Source organism: Pongo pygmaeus, chromosome 19, assembly GCF_028885625.2.
Source record: "Pongo pygmaeus isolate AG05252 chromosome 19, NHGRI_mPonPyg2-v2.0_pri, whole genome shotgun sequence".
NCBI lineage: Eukaryota > Metazoa > Chordata > Mammalia > Primates > Hominidae > Pongo > Pongo pygmaeus.
In genome coordinates, this window is record NC_072392.2 from 33,519,072 (window position 1) to 33,545,970 (window position 26,899).

Sequence of the window (26,899 nt, forward strand, 5' to 3'; positions counted from 1 at the left end):
AATACATTTAAATGTTAAGTCTCCACCCCAAAGTCAACATGGGTCATATGCTACATGCATGTCTGTTCAATATGCATGTGTTAGGACCACCTTCATGAATATTCATGGATCCTCCTATAACTTGTTGAATATGTATGTTTAGCCAACCTGCCCAGCATAAAGCTCCTACCCTAACCCTTCCTCCTTCAAAGTGCCTGTTTCTGGTCCCTTGGCTGAGATGGCCACCTTGAAGGCTGTAATCTTTATGAGAAATAAAGTCTCCTCACGTTTCTAAATGGATAAATTGTGGGGGTTTTACTCTCATTCACACCTCATGCAAATATTAACTCCAAATGGATCACACATTTCAATGTAAAATGTAAAACTATAAAATTTTAGGAAAAAAATTCTTAGAGAAAATTGGGATCTAGGCTAAAAAATGAGATTTTATACTTGACATCAAAAGCATGATTCATAAATACAGATGGATAAATTGGAAGTCATCAAAGTTAAAATCCCAGGCTCTGTGAAAGGTCCTTTTTTTTTTTTTTTTTTTAAGAAGGAGTCTGGCTCTGTCACCCAGGCTGGAGTGCAGTGGTGCAATCTCAGCTCAGTGCAACCTCCTCCTCCCAGGTTCAAGCAATTTTCCTGCCTCAGCCTCCCAAGTAGCTGGGACTACAGGCGTGTGTCAACACTTCCAGCTAATTTTTGTATTTTTCATATAGATGGGGTTTCACCATATTGGTCAGGCTGGTCTTGAACTCCAGACCTCATGTTCTGCCTGCCTTGGCCTCCCAAAGTGCTGGGATTACAGGCGTGAGCCACCACACCCAGCTGAAATGTCCTTTTAAGAGGAGGAAAACAAGGTATAGATCAGAAGAATATATTTACAAACCATATATTCTACAGGAATGTGTAAAAAAAAAACTCAAAATGCAACAGTATTTTTCTTCAAAATCCAATTACAAAATTGATGAAAGACATGTTAAAGTATGCCCCCTGCAGAAAGACAAAATGACTCCCAGGAGACTAACTGAATTGCTCAAAGTTAAAATGGAACCAGGCAGCCGTAGCTGGGTGACAGAGACTTCATGTACTCTGTGTTCTTGGAAAGGTGTTATAAAAGTATCACAAGACCTCCCTTCCACAACCAAACCAAACCAGTTCCTTTTGTCAGTGTCAAGATAACTGTAGCCTGAGCACCGCTCCCCTGGACCCCTGACAGCCATTTATAAGAAATTTCTGACAGTCTTCTGCTTAAGGCTTAAAGAACAAGTCAGAACTCCCCTGCCCCGACTAATCAGGACTCAACTGCATCAATCAATCAATCAGGGTTCACCTGTATCGACTAATCAGGATTCAGCTACATCCACTGATCAGGACAGCATGAGTTTCAGTCCTTCATTTACATAAATGAAAGTAGTTGGAAACCTGGACAGAAACTTTCACCATAGAACCCAAACCCTTTCTTAGTTTTCTAGAACTTACTTTCCTTTTGCACTGAAGGCTGCAACTTCCCCATTTACAAACTGTTCACTGAAATAAAGTCACTTTCCACATTCCTTTTCAGAAAACTTAGTTCACAGACATAAACTAGCATTTCACTGAGCAGGATGTACAGATGGCAGGTCGGCACATGAGAAGATGTTAGCCTTTTGTGGGAGTGTAAATTAAAATCAGGGTGAGACGTCATGACACATCCATCAAATGTCTTCAACAAAATATAGGAACAGCATCAAATGCAGGTGAGGCTGTGGCAGAACGGGCTTTCTCACACATTGCTGGTGGTAAGGTAATATTGTACTGCCACTCTGGAAAACAGTGTGGCAGTTTCAAAAAAGAAAACAGCAACAACAAAAACGTGCAGGTGAAGTGTGGCAGAATATGCCATCCCAAAATACGACACTTTAGCATAAGGGTTATTTTGAGCTAAAGGCACTTGAAAAACAGCAGGCACAAGGAAGATGTCCTGACCTCCCCTTTTTCTTCCTGAAAGTAGGAGGTGAATCTCCCATGGGAAAGGCAGCCTCCCTCTACCAGGAGGAAGGAAGCCATTCTTAGCACCAGAGACAGGGAGTTGGGGCTGAGGGGAATCTGTATGAACAAATCTCGTTAAACTAACCCTCATCTGCCTCGTCCCTTCTCCACGATGAACTGCCCTATCCCAGAACCCATTGTCTTGCACGTTTTCACAACTTACTCTTTGTCCAACCTAGTATATATGCGTTCAGGCCTAACTGCTTCTTCGGATCTCTTTTTCCTACAGGGCTCCATTTACATGTGCAAATCTGTGTGCTTTTCTCCTGTTAATGTGTTTTATGTCCACTTACCTCTTAGGCCCAGCCAGAGACACTAACAGTGGAGGTAAAGTTTTGCTGTCCCTGCATAAGGACCATGTAACCCAGCCACCAAACCCCTGGGCATTCACCCCAGAGACACAGGAACTTGCTGTGCATGAAGGGTTGATTCAGCACCTCTGGGGCCGAGGACTCCCCCTGACCTCTGACCCTGGGCTACAGCAGGAATTAGAATATTTCCGAGCCTGAAACTCCTCTTTCCTCAACTTCAGTCAACCAGACACCCCTTGTGGATGGAAAAATCTCATTCAGTGTTTTTATAACAATAACAAATAATAATGGTAATCATTACAATAATGATGAACAACAGCAACAATAACTATTATTATTATTAACCTTGGGGGATGAAAGGGTAGGGTAGAGACCTCTGCATATGCTCCTGGAGAATGACCACCTACTCCTGCTGGGTCCCAGGGTGGGCTGGAGTCAGAGCCCCAGGTTTGCCATGCAACATGCTCTGTGAAGGCAAGGGGCAAGCAGCAGGAGGAAAGGAAATTTGCCCTAAGAGGGTGTGGAAGACCAGTGAGGACCCTGGGAGGAGAAACGGGGGAGGGGTGCACAGGGAGAGGGACCCTGGTCGGGCACCTGCTGCCTGGTCAGTGAGCTGCCAAAGCTTCCTCCACAAGTGCTGGACTCCTTGTCCATGCCTGCCTACCCGGCCCCCGGCCAGCAAACTGTGGGCACCAGCTCATGGTGTACAGAAATATGCACTCTGGATGAATCGCACACCTCAATGTTAAACGTAAAAGAGAAAACCTCAGTAGAGAATGCTAAGCGTTTGTGTCCCCTGGAGAAATGGTCTTCAGTGTGGCACAGCAGAAACCCAGGTGGTCAGCAGCCCCTTCTGGTGTGGTGTCAAGGAAGAGCGCTGACTTGTTAGAGTAGCCTGGAGTTCTGCCCGCTGCGATCCAGCGCGGCAGCCTCTGCATCTGCAGGGAAGGCCTTCAGGTTTAGCACTGCAAACCCAGGCATTTGGAGACTGTTGGGCCAATATCACTGCTCAGGTGCAGATGAGCCGGCTGACTTCACCTGAATTGTAGCTGCCAGCCTTCGTGAGAAATGGGGGCGCTGCTGGGACTGGCCGGCTGGGGCCTCGGGTGCACCATTTCTGCTTGAACACACGTCCCCCAGGCACATGGGGCCCCCAACACGCAAAGCGGCCATGAGGTGCTAGGCCTCCCTCTGGCTAGGGGGAGCAAGGAGACAGCGAGTGTGTCAGCCAGGACTGGGCCTCAGTGCTCCCAGCGTGTGGGGGTGTGACGGGTGTAGTCAGGCCAAGTCTGCGGGGAAGGTTTGTAGGACTGGGGCTGGTGGCTAGCCTTGAATCCTGAACCACCCACCAGTGGCAAACTGCAGTTTTGCAGAGGTTAAGCCTCTGGCACCTCTCTAAGATAGCTAGGCTGGGACAGGACTGGCAACAGCAGCACCAACGCCTGTGTGTCCTGAGCAGGGGGTGCTGCACTCACAGGCTCCAACCAGCAATGTCATTAACATTTTTCTCCACTGCGAGGATTGTGCAAACCCTACCAGTTTCATTCCAATGTTTTTTGAAAAACAAACTTGAACACAGAGCCGGGAGTTTTGACAGGTAGGCTTTAGGAGCTTTGTCACTGCTGCCAGGACACAGGGATCTCCCGGCAAGGTGCTCAGGGACCTGTGGGGCCCAGAGGCCAGGGGGCCGGGAGGGTTTGGAGTGGCCGGCAGGGAGGCCTCAGAGCCATGCCTCCTCCTCCCCTAGTCACCCCAGCAGACCTTCCCCTGAGAAGCAGCAGACCAGGGAAGGGGCATCTGTCATTCTCTGCCTGTCACTTTCTTCTCCACTCCACCACCTATGCATTTAACACAGAAAGTGCATGAGGCCACGCCGTCTGCAGTCAGCCACAGCCACTGCTCCATCCAAGGACTCTGCACTGGAGGCCAGCAGGATGCCCTGGGCTTCCTGCAGGGGCTAAGCCATGCACGGTTCCCAGTGCAGTCAGGGCCCCAAGGCAGTGAGAAAGGTTCAGCCTGGAGGCAGGTGGTTAGACATAGGTCATCGAGGGTCCCTTTAAGGTCTCAATCCTAGGATCACATGGGGTCCCATTGCTGTGGCTCGAATTTCTGAGTCTCTCCCTTGATTTTGCTGGTTTTGCCTCTTTACAGATTATTTCCTTTTGGGTTTTCTCTACTTCTAAAGAATTTTTTGTTGTAATTACTTCAGACACTGCCTGAGGATTGAGATTTTATGGTTTTCAAGAGTTACGGTTTTCAATACATCTTTATGTTCCCTCGTTCTACTCTCCTAGAAGTTGGCTCTGTGCTGTTAGCTGCCTCCACACATGTGCCCCTCATTTGTTAGGACTCAAGTGTCACATCTGAAATGGGGGCTAGCAAGGTAGATCTGCAAGACCTATCCCTTGGTTGAAGTAGCAAGCCCTGGAGTGGCCCAGCAGGTGCTGATAATCTGACCTGTGAGAGACTGATTATACAATGACAGTGGCCAGACTACATAAGAAATCAAACTCTGAGCCATAATCTGCAGCAGCCAGCCCCAAAGCCAGCCCGAGATCTGCAGCAACAGCCCAGGAATCCAGCCCACTCGAAGTCAGATGTGCAGGAAGCCAGCCTGCTATCTCCAGTCAATCCAGGGAGCTTAACACCGCCCTGTAACAATCAGCCCCAAACAGCCAGAACTTGACTAATAACAGCTTCTCTAATTTTTGTCCCGGCTTCCAACTTAGAACCAACCAGAAAAAGTGAAATCTGCTGCCCTAACCGACCACACAGGAGGCCCCATTTCTGGTCGGCCACCCCAGTTTCCCCAAGCAAACAGCCTCCACTTGGAGTGCACCTGGAGCCTCCCCTTTTTCCACTGTGAACCTTTCCCATCCTCTGCCTGCTTGGAAATTTCTACCAAAATGCAACTTGTGATGGCTGACTCCCTTGCTGGGGCCTCTGTGTCTCTCATTTGAGTGGTCTTTGCTTATCTCCATGCTGCTTCCCATGCTATTATGGATGGGCATTTCCTGCCCATCCATGAAGATTTCACGTGGGTGCCTGGGGTGGCAGTATGCCCAGGTGCATTTCTCCTGCCTCCTCCTTCTCTCTTTATCCCGCAGTCTTCCTCCTCACCCAGCTAGCCACAGGTGTCCACGTGGAGCACAGTCTGAGGAGAGAGCAGGGTCAAACACAACCAGGTTCTAGGTGGAGCTGAGTGGTGTTTGACAGGTGCTAAGTGCTCCCCCAGATGGATCTTTACATCATAAAAACGATTTTGTGCTTGAGGATGTTGCTTCAGATCCACGAAGCATAAAATCAACACCTGAAATTAGAAAGAAAACATCCAATAAAGAGACCTTCTTCACTCCAGCATCCCTCTCCCTATCTGCCTTCTGAAGCTCCTGCAGCCGGCCTGAAGATGGGTTCAGAAAGTGTTTCCAAGAGGAGCACCACACAGCTCTAACACAAACACACACACACACACACACACACACAGAGTCAACATGAGGGTAAGAATGAGGAGAGTGATGGCTGCGGTGTCTGAGAGAATCTAGTCTCAAGGATTAACGGAAGGCTCCCCAGGTGAGCGGGAAATGTGAGCAGTGTTCAGTCTCTTAGAGGCATGGATGGAAGTGTCGTCCAGGCAGAAGACAAATGCACAAGGCCTGAAGCTGGAGCAAACAGCTTCCATATGCAGGAGCGCAAATGACAGGCACTTCTATGGCAAATCCAAGAGTGAGGCAGGAGGGGTCAAGGCCCAGCATGCCAGGCCAGTGACTTCGTGGAACCAGCAAACCAAGCTAGGCAAAGTGTGGCATGTTATTTCCTTATAAGATTTTTAATTAGAATCGTAATATTTTCTCTTTAATGCAAAGAATAAATAAATCCTTAAATAATACCTAGCCCAAGGCCCACTATCCAGAGACACTCAAGCTGCTAGAATTTTTAACGTATCCTTCAAGAAATATTTTCTATATAAATGGAAGGCTGAGATGTATATACCATTTTTTGTGGTCTCTTCCACCAAAACTTCCTCAAATGTATTAAGAGCACAACTCTTGAAAACATGTTCCCACAGAAATGTGCACACAAACGTTCTTAGCAGCATCATTCATTATAGCCAAGAAGAGGAAACAACCCAAATGTTCACCGACTGATGAATAAACAAAACGTGCTCCATCCACACAACGCGACATTCACACGTGAGGAATGCCGCACCGTGGTGAACACCAGGAATAGCACATTCAGTGAAAGAAGCCCCATCATAAATGACTCCATTCATGGAAATGTCCAGAATAGGCAAATTCATACAAATAGAAAGTAGATGAGTGGTTGCTTAGGTCTGGAAGGGATGAGGAGCATAGTGGGATGACCTCTGAGATGCATGGGAAGTCCTTTCGGGAGGCTGAAAGTGTTCTGCAATTGACTGGATAATGGCTTCACGGCTCTGTGAATATACTAACAACCACTGAATTGTACACTTCAGCGGTGAATTGTTTGAAATGCAAATGACATCTCACTAAAGCTCTTATTAAGAAATAAATGAGTTGATGGCAGATGGCTATCAGGATTATGAGGGCGACATGTCAGGGGAGAGGCTGTGTGTGGAGGTGCCAGAACTGCACCAGACATCAGCCATTGAAGGGTCCTCTGATGTAAAAATAGGAATTGTGACCTGAGTAATTAATGAGACGCTGGCTGTCCTAAATTTGCAGCTAGTAAAAAAGTTGTGAGTCAGGAAACAAGCTTGGTTTTTCCATAACGGGATTTTGGCTGCTGCATAAGAGAATTGGCTGGAAGAAGCACCATTCACAAGAACTTACTGTCAAGAAGCAAGAAGCACAAAGCACTTACCATCAAGTAAGAGGGACAGGACTCCCAGTAAGGGGGTAGCAGAGAGATGGTGGCAAGTGGACGGATGCACGATACACTTGGGAGATGACACTGACAGAACATGCAAGAAGAATTAGGTAAAAGCATAGGTTATATCAGGGTGTGTCAAAAACAGTGACAGGAGCAAATAAATAATCTAAATTGAGGAACGCTGATTTGAGAATTCTCAGACACGGATTATTGATGGAAAAGCCAAACTCTGTAAAATATTTGAAAGAGGTTTACTGTGAGTGAATGAGTGACCGTGGCCTAAGGAAACAGTCTCAGAGGGCCTGAGGAAGCGTTCCCGAAGCGGTCAGGTTACAGTTTGACTGTGTACATTTTAAGGAGGAAAGAGTTCTAGGCCAAGACATAAGTCAACACATGGAAAGTATACATTGGTGTGACCCGAATAGGTGGGACATCTTGAAGCAGGGGTTTACAGGTCATAGATGGATTCAGAGATTCTCTGATTTGCAGTTGGTTAAAGGAGCAAGCTCTGTCTGAAATTTGATGTCAGGAGAAAGGCATGTTTTAAGCTCAGGATGCTATGTAGCAAGGTCGATGGCCTGCAGGCCTGACTAAACCCTCGCCTGGCATGGCCTTAGGTCTTGTTTATAATTTGGTCTTTATTAACACAGAATCTGCCTTGTCAGTCTTAGGATCTCTAATGTTAATGTTGGAGAGTTGCAGCTAAACTCCAAAAGGGAGGGGGTGTAACAAGGCTTGGGATCCCCTTGGTCAAGAGGGAGTCTGTTCAGTCAATAGGGGAGGCTTAGGATTTTATTTTTAGTTTATAGGATGGATCACATTGTTTTTCTTTTGTCATTACAAATAAGGCTGAGGCCAAGCATAGTGGCTCATGCCTGTAATCTCAACACTTTGAGGGTTGAGGTGGGAGGATCATGTGAGCCCAGCAATTCAAGACCAGCCTGGGCAATATAGGGGGACCTCGTCGCTACAAAAAATAAAAATAAATAAAAATTAGCTAGGCATAGGAGCCCACTCATTTGGTCTCAGCTGCTCAGAAGGCTGAGGCAGAAGAATCACTGGAGCCAAGGATTTCAAGGCTGCAGTGAGCCATCGTGCCACTGCACTCCAGCCTCGGCAACAGAGTGAGACTGTGTCTCAAAAAATAATAAATAAACAAATAAATAAGGCTGAAATGAACAGCCTCATCCATATATTTTCATGAACACCCACCAACTTTTCTCTCCAAATAGCTTTCTAAAGCTTTTGAATAGCTTATTTTTAAGTCCTGCAATGACTTAACAAATTGCGTGTTAGAAAGCCTGTTATGAATTTAGACTCCTGTGTTATTTTGAAATAGATATTTGGTCTTCATCCCCATCCCCATTTAGGAGCAAAAAGCTCCTAAAACCCTTGGAATCTCCAGAGTACTAAGGGTGTCATTTGTGTGCTAATGAAATGACTGGTGGCTGGGGACCCTAGAGAGCTTCAGGATGGGGGCTGGCCACCAGAAAGACAGAGGTGGGATTAGGGGGTTGGGACTTTCACCCCACTTGCCAACCTCTGGGGAGAGGAGAGAGACTGAAGGTTGAGCTGATCACCAGTTGCCAATGATATGGTCGATCAATCATGCCTCTCTAATGCCACCTCAGTGAAAACCCGCAAGGACAGGGTTTGGAGAATTCCCAGATAGCTGAATACATGGAGCCTGGAGGGCGGTGTGTCTGGAGCAGGTGTGGGAGTGCTAAGCCCCTTCCCAGATGCCTCACTCTGTGCACCTCTTCCATCTGCCTCTTCATTTTCAGCCTTTGAAATATCCCTTGTAATAAATAAATAAGTGTAAGTAAAGTGTTTCCCTGAGCTCTGTGAGCCACTGTAGCAAATTAATCAAACCTGAGGAGGGAATACTGGGAATCCTGATTTGCAGCCAGTTGGGCAGAAGAGCAGGTCACAACCTACTACTTGTGACTGGCATCTGAAGTGGGGACAGTCTGGTGGGACTGAGCCCTTAACCTGTGAGGTCTGACACTGTCCGAGTAGAGAGTTTCAGAATGGTATTGAATTAGGAGACACTCAGCTGTTATCTGCTGAAGGAGTGGTTGATGTGGAGAAATCTCTACACATTTTAGTGACCAGTGATCAGAGAAATACAATTATCCTTTGGTATCTTCAAAGGGATTGGTCCCAAAACTCCTCCTCTGGAAGGGTTTTGGTGATTTGGACACCAAAATTACTGGCTGCTCAAGTCCCTTATATATGAAAGTATAGTATTTGCATATAACCTACACACATCCCCCACATGCTTTAAATCAGATGTGTCCAATCTTTTGGTTTTCCTGGGCCACACTGGAAGAAGAATAGTCTTGAGCCATACATAAAATACACTAACACTAACGATAGCTGATGAGCTTTAAAAAATCGCAAACAAAAAAAAATCATATGTTTTAAGAAAGTTTACAAATTTGTGTTGGAGGGTCCACCACAGGTTGGACAAGGTTGCTTTAAATCACCTCTAGATTACTTATATCTAATACAATGTAAATACTGTGTAAATAGTTGTTATATTGTATTGTTTAGAGAATAATGGCAAGAAAAATTCTGTATGTTTAGTACAGACACAATCATTCTTTTTTTTCAAATGTTTTTGAATCGAGGTTGGCTGAATCCATGGATGCAGAACACGTGGATATGAAGGAGTGACTGTATTCTGTGTGGAATTTATGCTGAATGGGGTGGCAGAACATACATATTCAATAAGCTATAGGAGGAGCAATGAATATTTATGAAAGGAGAAACGTGAATGTGCCATTGAGTTTCATGCCTCTTCATGGGTCATGTGTTCATGCGTTAGCATTATCCGAGGGTGTAGTTTGTAGCCTCTGACATCAAAAGGTGAAGCAGGGGCCACAAACCACTCACTGTGCATCCTCTGTGAGCCAGCCAGAACTGGAGCAGAGGCGGTGGTCCGTTTTAGGAAGGATGCACTGTGAAGCTGGTGACTGTCACTCCAAAACTGCAAAGAGGTAGGATGAGTCCAGCCACGGCCTCAGATGATTGATGATTGGCTAAAGGTGATAAAGGAATGAGTCCTGTGTTTCTTGTCTGCCAGAGCTGGTTTCTGCTTACTCCTTAGGAAAGAGTTCTGGCTAAAGGTTAATATGGAAGGGACATGCTGAAGTCTGTCTGACCTCCCATACCGTCCTGGCCAGGAGCTCAGTTTTTAAGGTTTCTCTGGGGTCCCTTTGGCCAAGAGAGGGTTCTATCAGTCAACTGGGGGAACTTATGATTTAATTTTTATTCCTCGGGTCAATTTAGTAGAACTTGCAACTTGAAAATAAGCATTATCAGGTCTAAGAACTCAGTGTGTGAGCACCACTCAAGCATCACAGCCTGCTGCCAAGATGCTAAATGTTGTAAGAAAATTAATAATTTAAAGGTAAAAACTGACCGCCATGAAGATGAAAAGCCTGAAGACACTGTAATTCTAGAGAGAGGAACATGTGTTCCCGTTGGGGGAAGGCAGCGTCCATTTCAGGGCACACTCAAGGCATGCCAGGGTTTTTCAGGAGTCTGCCAGGTATCCTGTCCTGTCACTCAAGACTCCAGCCCAGGGACAGACAGAAAACCGGAAGACAGCACCTCCTGGCCAGGATCCCAGCATCTATTTGAGGGAGACAAGATGAGAAGGAACATTGTTGTAGCAAAAATAATAGGTTTTCCACTTTTCTACACAGGAGGAAATTCCCACACCTTGATAAGAGGCAGTTCCCCTTCCTGCCCACCTTGGCACAGGCAGTCACACTCCCCACCTGTATGTTGAGGGAAGGTGCAAGAGGGCAGCACTGTCTGAGTTGGGACATCCACAAGCCCCTGCTCAAGCCCACCCTTGGCTTTAGTGCTGGTGATGGCAACACCCCCTCTCGGCCCTGGCCTGAGGTCCTCCACCCTTCTTCAGTTCTCCCTCTCAGGCCTCCATCATCTCACAGCTTTTCTTCCAATCTCTCCTCTTTTTTCTTTTTGATGATGTTTCAAAAGAGTCAGCATTTTGGAAGACAACTGTAGACTTGCTTTCAAATGCAGAGTGTCAGAGAGCCATGGTCTGCCCACAGGTGGCCTGCAGCAGGGCAGATCTGTGCCTCTGATGGCCAAGGAGGAGGTCACAGTTGCTGCTTCTGTCCTCCTCAATGCTCCTGTGACACAATTAGAACAAAGCCTGACTGCCGTGATGAAGAAGACACAAACTTGTGCTGGTGGGTGTCTTGTCCAGAGCACATCAGCCACCCCGTGAGTTGGCAGAGCCAATGGGCAGACACACAGAATGAGGTTACAAGAAGATGCTCTCCTGCAGCAGATCCAAGGAGACAGAGACCCCAGCAGATGGCCCGAGAAGCTCCCACCTGCACCTTCAGCATCAACAGGCAGACAGACACTCCTGTGAGAGGGGATGAGGAAAGTCTGGGAGCCTTAGAAGACTAAAGGAAGAGCTGCGGATGATGTGAAGCAGGTTCACTAATGACCAGTCCAAGGGAGGCCTCCCACTGCATGGAGAGCAGCAGAGACCATCACTGCCCCTCTCACAAGGAATATTTGGCCTGGAATATTTGCTACTTACACATTATGAATCTCCCAGTTACCCGTTGGTGTGCCTTTAACTAACATGAGAAACAGGGACCGGGCTGTTTGTTCAGTATTATGTCTTGATATTTTTTATTTCAATTGTATGTGTTAGTAACAAGGGTAGGGGTGGAGGGTGTCCTCATGCATGGCTGCTATAAAGGTCATGAGCAATCAAAAATAGAAATAATTATTTCCATTAATTGGGATATCATTGTAGGATGAAGGTGGAGAATGTATGCTCTGAACATTAAAAAGAGGGCTTGGATCACAGCTCTGCCTTCTGATATTTTGTTTGTTTGTTTGGAGGAAGTGCTTGATCCTTTAGGTAGAAAACAGGCTTAGTGAAGTTAAGTGATTGGCCAAAATCATGCTGCTTCTTACCAGTTGGCTAGAATTCAAACCCAAGCTGACTTAAATAAGAGCCCAAATGTACACTGGTTATGTGGGAGAGGGGTTGCTTTTCTTTACTTCTCATTACTGTGAAAAGACATCTTATACTCAGTAGGGGATATAGAGTCTAGATTTATACTCTAAAAATTATAATGAAATGCACATACATGTACCATCACCCACCGGAGATATGCACTGGTCCACCTGCCTTTGCAGCTCTCATTTCACATTCCAGCCGCTACACTCACGTCAGCTGTGCATAGAAGATCTTCGGTTATTTCTCGTGTGAGAGTTCACCTTTTGCAAAGGCTGACAGGAAGTGGATGATGAAGAACTGAGTTTTATGTAAAGGAGAGGAAGAGGTAATTGATGGATCAAGGCTGAGCGCACTGCAGGGAGGAAGGATGGAGGGCACGGGTGGAGGGGAAGGTCACCATGGCAGAGACAGGGACATCTCAGATGAGATGCCCAAAGGTGTAAGAACTCTGATAGGAAGCTGTGGTGTGTGCCACATGCCTCTGCAGGCTGCAGACCAGTTTGGATCTTACTGGTCTATGTATCAAGATATGGAGTGAGCTTACCCTCTCCACACTGCAATTCCTGTGAGTTTCTCTCTTCTCCTTGGAATCTGAGTTTGTTGGTTCCAGAGTAGCTTTCCAGCTGGGAATCTGGGGTGAGATTTCACCAGCCAAAGGCTTTTGGAAGGCAAATCAGGATGTTGGGTATGGGCTGGGCTAACTGCAGGACTGGACTGAGCACTGGACCCTCAGGGTGTCACCCCTGGGGTGGGGTGGGCTTTGGGAGGAACACAGCCCTGGCAGGTGCCCACCTCGGCTTAGTTTGTGCTGGTTGCTATGGGAGTGAAGCAGCTGCCAAGTGGTAGCTCCAGGTGGGGCTGGCCCTCCAAATTCCAGGCCTATAATTTGTCTGGCACATATAACCCCTCATTTGAGGCTTAATTTGTTTCTGAACCCTTGGGTTTGAGAGATCTTATAAAACTTTTATTTTATTGTCATCATATTGTGACAAGTGAAGACATACCCCAATAAAAAATTGAGGATAAACTCCAGTTTGATGAGTTTTTCCTCCTTTTCATGTGTTGATATCAAGGACCCTGTTAGACATAAGGATTAATATCAGGTCTGCTTTTCAGACACTGACTCAGCCAGGAGAAGTGGGACATGGTCCTGGCCTAGCTGATATACATAATAGATACGGACCTCAGGCAGCTGCAGGTGCAGGTGCATGGGCACGGAAGCCTGTGGTGCCGGCTGAAGAGGCTGAGACTTGGAGGACAGCCAGATTCCTCCTTGCCTCTGCTTAGGATTCTGCATTCTCTAACCAGGCGTGGCTGTTGGTTCTGGCCTCTGCCTGCATCGCAACTCCAGTGAGACACCTTCCAGATTGTCCACCTGGGAGATCAGTGAGCCTGGAGAGAAGGGCGGTATCAGAGTTGCAGGTGGAGCTTGCCTTGCAGCAAGGAATCCCAGGCCAAACTAAGCAGGGCAAGCAGCACCACTGAGTGTCCCATCACGTGATTGGTTTCATGTGTTGAAGAATCTGCAGCCTGGAAAACAAGTGGCAGAAATCCGAATGGCAGCATGGTCACAGACACTGGCTGGCTGAGGACTTCAAGACTGTTGAGGTACTTTCTCAAGGCTTCTGTTCCCTTACTGGTCCAATTAGAGTTGACAACGGACACACTCTACCTGGAGTCAGGAGAAGGGAGCGGGCCTTAGTTCTCGTGGACCAACATGTTAACAAGTACAGCTGTCCCAAGCTCTTTGTTACTGTGGTACGCAGAGCAATGCCCCCAAAAGCTATTCCCATCCCAGGCCATGAAACCAGTGACCATGTTACATATATGGCAATGAGGATGTGCCCCTGCATTGAGGTGTGGCTCTGGAGATGTCCTGGATTTCACAGGTGGGCCCAAGATTATCGCAAGATTCCTAAAGATGGAGGCCGGAGGGCCAAGTCATAGAAAGAGAGGTGGGTGTGGAAGCAGAGGTTGGAGTGATGTGGCTGTGAGCTAGAGAATGTGGGCAGCTTCTAGAAGCTGAGATGGTGAGGAACAGTCTCCCCAGGAGCCCCCAGAAAGGAGTGCAGCCCTGCAGACAATGTGACTTTAGCCAGATAGACCCATTTGTGATTTTTCGCCTCCAGAAATGTAGCACAAATGTGTGTGATTTTAAGTCAGTTTGTGGTATTCAGCCATAGCAGCAATGAGAAACAGACGTAACTTCCATGTGATTCCTTGACAGGCCACGTGGCTCAGGACTCCCGACTCTGTCCTGGCTTTGTTTGCTTGACTGCAAGACACAGTGGGGCTAGACACCTGCTGTGGTCTGAGTGTGGCCCCCAAAAGCATGTGTTAGAAACTTGGTCCCCAGTGCAACAGCATTAAGAGGTGGGACCTTTTATTTTTTAAAATAAAAAGGATCCATGAGGAACAGCTGAAGTAGGTGGAATCTTTAAGAAGACATGATTAGGCCATGAAAGCTGTACCCTCGTGAATGGATTGATTCCCTTATCTCGGGAGTGGGTTAGTTATCATAGTAGTGGGTATCTCTCTCCCTCTCACTCGCTCTCTCTCTCTCTCTTCTCTCCCTCCCCGTCTCTTTGACCTTCCACTACAGGATGATGCAAAAAGAAAGCCTTCCTTTACCAGATGTCAGCCTCTCAATACTGGACCTATAGGTCTCAAGAACTGTGAGACATAAATTTCTTTATAAATTACCCCATCTGTGTGGTACTCTAATGTAGTAATACAAAATGGACTAAGACAACACATAATGTTTTATAAATAAATTGCATTTGTGGGGTGCTTTTGTCTTTTTAATCTCTCCAACAAAAGACAACTTTGCAGGCCCACTTCTGTTTGCATGCCCTCTGAAAAGCCACCACAAAATATGCCAAAGTATCCTTTTACTTTTTTTCCAGAGTCCTTTTTTCCAATGCACCAAAGTATATTTTGAGATAAAATATCTTTGGTTTTCTCCATTCCCCACTTTGAAACTTCAAATGTTTCACATATAAAAAGGCAAGTTAATCCCTTTGGAAAGATTTAGGTTAGAGTTTGTTAAATAATAGACAGGCAAAGAAGAGAAATGTCAAATTTGAATGAGCAGAAAAGAAAAAATTTTAATATTTTGTCTCAGATCTTCTTGAGACACTTCTATGGAAACAGAAGAAAAACAAAGGTTAATGTCTGGAATAGTGTATAGACTAGTTTTTCCAGAGTCACTGAAGCATCTTCAAATTGTGGTGGTAATCTGACAGATTTTTCTGGGTATTAGTTGGAATCAAGTGTTCCAGCAAACTTTCTGAGTAGTCTGTACATCAACAGGTACAAAGGCTGTTTACATGTAAAGTTGCTATAGTGATTTCTCCTAAAGTTTATATCAAGTTTTCTAGCATCAATTTGCAGGGCTTTAAGAAAAGCCCAGTTTTTTTAAAATTTCTGGTGATTCCAAGTCAGAAAAATGTGAGAAAATGTGAAAACATTAGCTTGGAGACGTGTAGCCAGAAAAGAATTCAGAATTCAGTCCCAGTTGTAGACAAATAATAAAAACTGAAAAACAATGGACAGGGCTAGAACAGAATAGTGGGTATACTATAGTTTTCTTCTGAAACATAATTTTTCTCTCCCCAGTTCCCCATTTCTAACAAAGACAAATCACAATAGGACCAATTTATTCACAAAATAAGTTTGCATTTTGTTATAATTGGTCTGATTGTTTGAATAAAGCACAGAAAAAATGGTGATTGGCCATTCTTTTAAGTTGGCCTTGATGGAAATTTTTTATAAGGAATTTCATATTAGACTTTTAAAATCCTCTAAAAGCTAGGAAACCAACCCAAGGGTTTGCCATCAGACTGTGAATGTAATGCCTGTACAAATTCGGTGAATTCCTCTCTTCTTGAGGCCCCAATATATCTTGAGGTTCTTGGGCCCTTCAGAAAGTGACGTTCTATACTTACTGCAAGGTCCAGAACCTTGTAAGGGAACTGTGTAGACGAGGTACCTGGCCAGTCTTTCCACAAGGATTTTTATTAGATCTATAAAATCAACTTTAGTTCTGCTAAAGAGGCTCATCATATCTGAAAATATGCCATTCTTGTCAAAACCTTGGTAAAATAACCAGGGTCTCCAATTATGTCCTGTTTTTTAAAAAAAACCCAATTCTTACTGAGCTTATGCAAAGAACTATATTGACATAAATTAAAAATACAAATAATTTCCAAATTCTAGAGAAATCTGATAGAGAGAGAGATAAATGTTTCAATTTTGTTCAATTGTTAAATGCTATAGATGGCTTAAGAGAAAAAAGTTTTCTTGATTCTAGAAAGCAAAGCATAGAAAGAATCCACAAAGTTTCAAACCAAAGAGTCAAAAAAAAAATTTTCAGTCCTCTATCAGTTCAGTCCCATGTAATTAACTCTTGTTCTTCTTGATATTGGGTTAGCAATCTTCAGGAACCCATCACGTTTTCTTATCAGAGTTCTGGAAGTTTTTGCCTATTCCAACGGTATGATATCCAAACTTACCATAAATCTGTATCCAAGAGTACTCGTCAAGGACTTTTTGATAAATTTCCTTGAAGAAGAAGGAAGCTTTTGACTATAGTAAATCATAAACTGCTTTCTGAGAACAGTCAAAGTAAAACAAAAATTATCTGTGGATGACAAAAGACTTAAAATAACCAGGGTTAGAGACACAATTGACAAGGAAATTTGGTCACCTCTGTGACATTCAGCAATCTAATATAATAATAATAATTATTACTGATAACACATATGAAGACATATCAGAATTTTAGTAACCCCATACCATTTAGGAACACATATTAATAACACATTTTTATAACTACAACTCAAAGACATTTAAATACAATTTCTTATGTGGCCAGTCTTTCCATATGATTTTTGCATACCAAATAAGACTAATATGTCCCTCTTGGACTTCCAGGAGTTATTCATGAAAATACCTACTTTTATAATTTGAAATTAGATTTTGGGAAGTTTTCCAAATATCAACAGTTTAAAACACTTGATAAAAAAACAGGATGAATCACAAGCAACTATAAAGTAATAGTCATTCATTAGTGATGATTACCCCAAGTGATAATGTAAAGATTTTAAAAACCAAAAACTTTTACTCTTTGATAGAAAGGAGACTCTGTTTCCCAAATAATCAAAAGACCTAATGAAGACAGCATGAAGCAAACAAAATGCATCTCTCCCCTCTTTTTTGTGCAGTTTACTTACAAGGAAGACAAAAATCATTTACTATCTCTTATTAATACTACATGAAAATCATGTTTAAAAGAGAAAACCAAATTCTACCTTTGCAACAGTGTATTATTGCTAAAGCTAATTTTAATAAAATCTAATAAACAGATCCCTTCAATCTCAGTTTTGATCACATAAAATACAATTTTCATAAACCTTTTATAACTTCTTGCATTTTTTCTATTTTCTTTTCTTCCCCAGCTATCCATTCAGTTTTATGACTGTAAAACACCTAACAGAGACAGTAAAAACCTGCCTAATTAGACCCAGGCAAAAATGTCTAAATTAAATTCTGAAGATGTTTCTGTTTTATTTACTTTTCTTTTTATTTATTCATTTATTTATTTTTAGAGGCAGGGTCTTGTTTTGTTACCCAGGCTTGAGTACAGTGGTGCAATCATAGCTCGCTGCAGCCTCCAACTCCTGGGTTGTAGCTGAGATGACAGGCGTGCACCACCACAAACAGTTAATTTTTTTTTTTTTTTTTGAGCTGGAGTTTCACTCTGTCACCCAGGCTGGAGTGCAATGGCGTGATCTCAGCTCACCGCAACCTCCGCCTCCCAGGTTCCAGTGATTCTCCTGCCTCAGCCTCCCTAGTAGCTGGGATTACAGGCATGTGCCACCATGCCCGGCTAATTTTGTATTTTTAGTAGAGACGGGGTTTCTCCATGTTGGTCAGGCTGGTCTCGAACTCCTGACCTCAGGTGATCTGCCCACCTTGGCCTCCCAAAGTGCTGGGATTACAGACATGAGCCACCATGCCAGGCCTGCAACGAGCTAACTTTTTAAATTTTTCTTTGTAGAGATTGGGGTCTTGCTATGTTGCCCAGGCTGGTCTCAAACTCCTGGCCTCATGTGATCCTCCTGCCTCAGCCACCTAAAGTGCTGGGATTACAGATGTAAACCACCATGTCTGACCCTTCTATTTTACTGTAGCAATAACTGAAAAACAATCTTTATGGCTCGGCATGTGGCGCATGCCTTTAATCTCAGCACTTTGGGAGGCTGAGGCAGGTGGATCACTTGAGGCCAGAGTTCAAGACCAGCCTGGCCAACATGGAGAAACTCTGCATCTACTAAAACTAAAATAAAATAAAATGAAATGCCAGGAGTGGTGGCACAAACCTGTAATTCCATTTACTTGGGAGGATGAGGTATGAGAATTGCTTGATCCTCAAAGGTGAAGATTGCAGTGAGCTGAGATTGTACCACTGCATTCCAGCATAGGTGACAGAGTGAGACAGTCTCAAAAAAGATAAAAAGAAGAGAAACTTTTTTTTTTTTTTTTGGAGACAGAATCTCACTCTGTCACCCAGGCTGGAGTGCAGTGGCACGATCACAGCTCACTGCAGCCTTGACTACCCAGGCTCAAGAAATCCTCCCAGCTCAGCCTCCTGAGTGGCTGGGACTACAAGCCCATGCCACAACACCTGGCTAATTTTTGTAGTTTTGTAGAGAAAGGATCTCACTTTGTTTCCCAGGGCTGGTCTCGAACTCCTGGGCTCAAGTGATCTTCCTGCCTCAGCCACCCAAAGTGCTGGGATTACAGGAGATTGTACCATTGGATCTTTTTTTTTTTTTTAAACAAAGGTACCCCCTCAAGTGGCTCACCAAAACCAATAAGGCTTAATCAAGATTATGACTTAACCAAGGACACATGAGGCATCTCCAGAGAGGTGCACAGCATTCCTCACCAGATCCAGAACCACCTCAATGACAGCTCAAAGGAGGGAAAGTTTTGCTAGCCACAAATGGGGTATGACTCACATCTGCCAGCCATATCTTCCAGGGTCTCAGCCTTTCAGCTGACCATTTACACACAAAAACCTAAGAGCCCCATGTAATCCCTCAAACTGGAGATGACAGAAAACTAAAAGCCATCTATGGAAGAGGAAAGGATCAATGACAAGTGGGTAAGCCACAAAGTCAAAAGTTACACAAATATCAAACCAAAAGCGACTGGCTTTCTGACCGGGACCTGCACCCAGGCCATGGCAGTGAATGTGTGGAATTTTAACAACAAGACTGCAAGGTGGGGCCAGGTGCGGTGGCTCACATCTGTAATCACAGCAGTTTGGAAGGCCGAGGAAGGCAGATCATGAGGTCAAGTGATTGAGACCATCCTGGCCAATATGGTGAAACCCCGTCTCTACTAAAAATACAAAAATTAGCTGGGCGTGGTGGCACATGCCTGTAATCTCAGCTACTCTGGAGGCAGAGGCAGGAGAATAATTTGAACTTGGGAGTTGGAGGTGCAGTGAGCCGAGATTGTGCCATTGCACTCCAGCCTGGGTGACAAGAGCGAAACTTTGTCTCAAAAAAAAAAAAAAAAAAAAAAAGTAGACTGCAAGGTGGAGTGGCTGGCACTGCAGATTCCACAAGGGACCCAGGACAGGCATTTGGAGCGTATGAAGGATTTTAGCTTTGTTTCAGGTCAGTCTTTTGTTCTTTAATCTCATGAAGAGGATTTCTAAGGCAAGCCATGACACTATGATGTGTCTTTTAATTTAATCTTCCAATGAATATAAATAAAGCAGCTGTTTAGAATAAGAAATCTCTGAACTATTTTTTGTAATTTAGAGGTCTTTTCGACTTAAAGAATCCATCTTTTGGCTGCTAATAACTAGAATTTCCAATGATGTTCTTATTCTAACAGCAATTCCATCCCACAGCCTCTTCATGGAAAGCCCCGGATGTGGTTTTCCAGGCTTAGAGTAGGTTATTACCATTTAAGAAAGACTTGTTTCCTGAAGAGGGCATAGAATAAGCAGTTCCAAAGATTCCTCCAGTAAAATTCACTCCTAGAAACAGGCTCAGATAGCAAGAGACTTTTTTTTATTTTAACTCACAGTTTTTATTGGTTGAAGTAATAAAATAAAAATTAGCGCCTTATTTCCTATTTCTTGTCTATTGTTTTTCTTTCTTTTTAAAATTTGATTTAATTTAATTTAGTTGTAAGTTCCAGGATACATGTGCAGGACATGCAGGTTTGTTACATAGGTGAACATGTGCCATGGCGGTTTGCTGCACCTATCAACCCATCACCTAGGTATCAAGCCCCGCATGCATTAGCTATTTATCCTGATACTCTCCCTCCCCACCACAGACAGGCCCCAGTGTGTGTTGTTCCCCTTCCTGTGTCCATGTGCTCTCGTTGTTCAGCTATCACTTATAAATGAGAACACGTGGTGTTTTGTTTTCTGTTCCTGTGTTAGTTTGCTGAGGATAATGGCTTCCAGCTCCATCCACATCCCTGCAAAGCAACAGACTCTTGTTGCCGCACATGGTTAGGATGGTGTTTGTGTGCACAGTGCCTCTGGTGACCCACACATTTCTGGGGACACCCATCACAGACCCCTTAATTCATGACACTGGACAGCTCTCCTAGGATGGGACTTTCCCAGGACTAACCAGGCAACAAGGGCTAGACCACAAAAATTCCTTATGGATGGGACTTCTTATTAAGACAAACATTCCCAACAGCTGAACACATTCAGAACAAAATGTTTGCTGCCTAAATCCTTGTATCTCAGGTTCCCAGGCATCTTCAGACTAAACACCTGATGTGACCCAAAAATCACACCCTAGATTGCGGAAACAAGAGATAGTGCTCCCACTTGTCACAAGTCAAACTCTCCAGGGCATAAAACAAGACAAGAGGGGTCCTCATCTGGCTTCTATTTTGTTTTTGTTGTTGTTTTGAGACTTAGTCTCTCACTCTGTCACCCACGCTGGAGTGCAGTGGTGTCATCTTGGCTCACTGCAACCTATGCCTCCTGGGTTCAGGTGGTTCTCCTGCCTCAGCCTCCTGAGTAGCAGGGATTACAGGTGCTCACTACCATACCTGGCTAATTTTTGTATTTTTAGTAGAGAGGGGGTTTCACCATGTCAGCCAGGCTGGTCTTGAATCCTTGACCTCAAGTGACCTGCCCACCTCAGCCTCCCAAAGGACTGAGAGCCACTGCACCTGGCTTGGCTTCTATTTTGAGGACCCACAGCAAAGTCTGCATGCCCATCTGATCACAGCCGCAGACTGGCTGCTTTTCAGGTCCGGCCTGAACAATGGGCTGGCAGGATCTTCAGCCCCCATTCTACCCTACAAGGCCCCTTTTCAGGACAGAACAACACAGGAAGACCAAGACAGAAGAGAAGAATCCTCCCGGAAGGAAGGGCCCTAAACAATATGAGTATTCACACCAAAAAGTACACCAGAGTCGCTGTACCCAACACTGTTCACACAGATCCTTTCTCACACTAATCAACATCTTGCGGAGGAAAAATGACTGATTTTTACCATCTGCTCACCCGGATTCCACAGAGAGACTGGTCAGGAGCCTGGCTGGTAAGAATTTCTTACCCTTCTGCCAGCTTCTCAGGTCCTGGGTCCCCTGACTGAAACTTCCAGAAGAGCAAAGCAGCTTTGGTATTCTGTTCAGGACACCAAAACTGTAGGGGCGAAGGGAAAACCTCCCCTTTGCCCTTGAAAGTTTCACTGAAAAATCAACTCACAACTCAGATTAATTAATCAACTCAGATTAATTAGAGAAATGGCATGCACATTTATTAATGTGCACATGGAGAAGGACCAGAGCGATGATCCCAACCCCGCAGTGGTGTGCAGAAGCTTATTTACTGCCTTGAGATTACAGAAGGAACAGGGGCTGGGATGATGGCAAGACAGGTTAGGGGAGAGGGAGGAGGAGGCCTGGCTAGCAAAGGTGGTCTCAGAATGCAGACAGAACCACACAGACAGCAGTCCTCAGAGAGAATAGATGGTAAACGTTTCTTTCTGATGGCTAAACATGTCAGACTCTGAGGGACTCCTTCCTAGATCCAGACAAGGGAAGGCTTCAGAGGAAACTTGCCTGTGTCGGTGTGGATCCCGTACAGATGCAAACGTTCCCCTCAAAAGACAGCTTTGCAGGGCTGCCTCTGTTTGCGGGCCCCTCTAAACAGCCATCTCACAATATGTCCAGGTATATTGTAGGGTGAAATATTTTGGTTTCCTTCAACTACGTCCTTACTACTTAGCTCAATGCAATTTCTTTTAGCCATGAACTCTTAAGTCTTTTTTTGCCTGAAAAGGTTTTGATTCAATTAATAATCTTGAGTGATCACCATGTAAGCAGATAAATATTGGTTGACAGCTATATTTCCTCAGTATATTAAAGAAACCTGGCTCGGTGCAGTGACTCATACCTGAAATCCCAGCACTTTTGGAGGCCAAAGTGGTGGGTGGATAGCTTGAGCTCAGGAGTTTGAGACCAGCCTGGGCAACATGGCAAAGCCCTGTCTCTCCAAAATTACAAAAATTAGCCGGGTGTGGTGGTGCATGTCTGTAGTCCCAGCTACTCAGGAGGCCGAGATGGGAGGATCCCTTGAACCCAGGAGGTGGCGGTTGCAGTAAGCTGAGATCACGCCACTGCACTCCAGCCTGAGTGACAGAGTGAAACTCTGCCTCAAAATAAATAAATAAATCTTTCCATGGTTGTGTAGATGTTGAGATATCTGCTTTGCCTACACTTATTTCTCTCATTTTTCCTATCTTTTATTTTGATGTAATTTTAGACATTTTAAAATTTGCGGCCTGGTGTGGTGGCTCAGGCCTGTAATCCCAGCACTTAGGGAGGCCGAGGCAGGTGGATTGCCTGAGATCAGTAGTTCGAGATCAGCCTGGCCAACGTGGTGAAACCCCGCCTCTACTAAAAATGCAAAACTTAGCTAGGCATGGTGGGGGGCGCCTATAATCCCAGCTACTCAGGAGGCTGAGGTAGGAGAATTGCTTGAACTCAGGAGATGCAGGTTGCAGTGAGCTGAGATCACACCACTGCATTCCAGCCTGGGTGACAGAGAATAAAAAATGAAGAGTTCATGTCCTTTGTAGGGACATGGATGAAACTGGAAACCATAATTCTCAGCAAATTATTGCAAGGACAAAAAACCAAACACCGCATGTTCTCACTCATAGATGGGAATTGAACAATGAGAACACATGGACACAGGAATTGGAACATCACACTCTGGGGACTGTTGTCGGGTTGGAGGAGATGGGAGGGATAGCATTAGGAGATATACCTAATGCTAAATGACGAGTTAATGGGTGCAGCACACAAACATGGCACATGTATACATATGTAACAAACCTGCACATTGTGCACATGTATCCTAAAACTTAAAGTATAATAATAATAAAAATTAAAAAAAAGAGTTGCAATAGTAGTGCAAAAAAATCCATTTGTGTTTCCTTCAGATTCCTCTCATATTAACATTCAATTACATTTGCTAAATGCTCTTCTCTTGGTGCAGATGTAGAATATTATAGCTATTTTCCTAGAACCTGTGAGAGTCAGTTGCAGACATGATGCTCCTTTACCTATAACTATTAAGCATGTGTTTCTGAAACCAAGGGCAACTCTTACATTATCACAGTACAGTGATCAAAAACAGGAAACCTTCATTGACAAAATACAATTCTCAGACCTTCACATCTTCTTCGGATTTTGCCAACTGTTCCAATATTGTTTTTATAGGGGAAGAAGAGACTATTATACTTTTTTTTTGAGATGGAGTCTTCCTCTGTCTGTCACCCAGATTGGAGTGCAGTGACGCGATGAGACTAGAGAATGAATTAGAGAAAGCCAAAGTAATTGCCTGGAAAAGATATGTGGGAGGTTGGGTCAAGTTTAAAGGTTCAGAAGTGGACTTTGAGATAAGCATTTTTCTGGATATTTGGAATTATCTCCTAAAGATATTATTCTTTGAAATACGACCAAAAACATATAGCCAAAGATCAATTTTGTTTTGGAAAATCCAGTCCAAGAAAATGAGTTATCTAAAGGCTCAGAAGTGCTTTGTCCTAGTTCTTTCTCAGGCTTCTTAATCAATAATCACAACTCTGTACCAGTTATAGGTAAGTAATACATATAGATTATCAGAGACTGCAGTTTCTGCCAGTGTGTCTGAATTAGCCCTTTCAGTGTTTTGTGAACTTCAGTTGTAAAATATTAGCAGAATATAAAATAATTTTAAATTTTTAAAATTTTAAAGTAGGGAACCATTTGAGCAAACACTTCACCAAAGAAAATATGCAAATGGCCAGTAAGCATATGAAATGATCAACATTACTTTTCACTAGAAAAATGTAAATTAAATCCACAGTGAGATGCCCCTACACATATAACTAAATTGGGTAAAATTTAAAAATTATAGACAACTGAATGTATTAAGTGATAGTGAGGATGTGGACCATAAAACTCTCAGTTTGCTAGCGGGGATGCAAAATGATACAGCAACTTTGGAAAACAGTTTGGCAGTTTCTTATCATTTCAAATATTCTCTTACATACAACCCAGAAAGTCCTCTCTTAAGAATTTACCCCCAAAAATGGGAGCAAGGGAAGTTCATGTAAATCCCTATATGCAAATTATTCACAGTACCATAAACCTAGAAACAACTCAAATGTACATCAATCAGCTAGTGATAAACAAAGTTTTCTATATAGAGATAGTAAGTTAATATTAGCAATTTAAAAAGAAGAAACTTAAAATCCATGAAAGAACATAATTTTGCAAAAGACATGAAAGGCAATACACTGTTTCATTCCATTCATATGATATTCTGGTAAAAGCAAAAGTATAGAGACAAATCAGATCAGTGGTTGCCAGGGTATAAGTAGAGGTTGGAGACTTAATACAAAGGAAATTGAGGGAATTTATGGGGATGATGGGAGTATTCTGTATATTGATTGCAGTGGTAGTTATATGATTATATACATTAATCAATAATCATCAAACTGTATATCTAAGAAGGGTAAATTCTAGTGAATGTAATTTATCATGATCATCAAACTGGATGTCTAAGAAGAGTAAATTCTGATGAATGTAAATTATACATCAATACATGTGATTTTTAAAAACTTATTTAAGGATATTATGAACAAATTTTGGCAACAATTTGAAAATTTAGAAAAAAATGGACAAATTCTAAGAAAAATACTACTTACTAAAGCAGACACTGGAAAAAAAACAAAATATGAGTAATCTGATTTACATTAATGAAATTAAATATTTAACATATTCAATTTTGGAATAGTCCATGCCAGGATTTGCCTGCAAATTCTTCTAAAGATTTAATAATGGAATAGTAATTCTTTTATAACACTTAGAGTTCTATAACACTTAGTTTCTGTAATTGCAGAAACCCTTTCCAACACATTTTATGATGGCCACATTATCTTGATAAGAAATCTTATAGGGCAGTACATGAAAGAAAAACACAATCCAGGCTTCATATACAAATTGAAGTAAAAATCTTATGCAAATATTGTTTAAACAAATTCAGTAGCATATTTCAAAAGTTTAATGTAGACTAACAAACTTCCTTTAATTCCAGAAATGTAAGGATGTTTTAACATTAAAAAATCAATGAGTAAACTTTTTTGATTTTGATAATTATACTTTGGTTATAGGGAGATGTCTTTTTTCAGAAAGTCAAATTGATTCATTTGGGGGTATGTATTAGTCCATTTTCATGAGGCTGATAAAGATAAACCCGAGACTGTGCAATTTACAAGAGAAAAGAGGTTTAATAGACTCACAGTTCCATGTGGCTAGGGAAGCTTCACAATCACGGCAGAAGGTGAAAGCCATGTCTCGCATGGTGGCACACAAGAGAAGAGAGCTTGTGCAGGGAAATCCCCCTGTATAAAATCATCAGATCTTTCGAGACTTCTTTGCTATCATGAGAACAGCATGGGAAAGATGTGCCCCCATGATTCAATTACCTCCTACTGGGTCCCTCCCACACATGTGGGAATTCAAGAGGAGATCTGGGTGGGGACACAGCCAAACCCTAACAGGGTAGAAGGGCAAATTTGACATATTAGTCTTAAATAATTAAAAAAACAGAAGAATGAGAGAGGAGGAAAAATCATAAATAAATGGAGCAAAACATAAACAACTGGTGAATCTGAAAATCTCAGTAAAATATTTTGTGGTTTCTTATACTTTTCTTGCAACTTTTGTGTTTGAAAGGTTATCCTCTTTCAGCTCAAATTTGCCAAAAATATTTAAAAGTCTATTAGTGCAATGTACTACTGAATAAAAAGAAAAATCAGATGATTGTCTACAATCTCTGATAATAGTATTTTTTAGAACTGAAAAACTCAGCAAACTGTAGCATTTTAATTGATAAACATAATCTTCAAAAAAAGAAAAAAACATCTGCAGCAAAATCCTTCATAATGTGAAATGTTAAACATTTTGTCTGCAAGATAAAATATGAGGCTAGATCACTTATTCTCATTACTCCATCCCACTTTATTCTAATCCATTCATAGCCAGTGCAAGATGTCAAGGAGTAAGACTAAAGACCAGAAAGGTAAAATGCCACTCCCATTTTCACACTGTACATTTGTGTTTATGAAATGTCCAAGATAATTT

The 26,899-nt window shown here is 43.3% G+C and overlaps 1 protein-coding gene across 1 annotated transcript in view; it reads left to right on the forward strand.

The window, feature by feature from the left end:
* LOC129017989 (protein FAM182B-like) overlaps window positions 1-26,899 on the forward strand; it is a 789,280-nt gene that overhangs the window by 335,494 nt on the left and 426,887 nt on the right. The gene's annotated exons all lie outside the window — the stretch shown is intronic.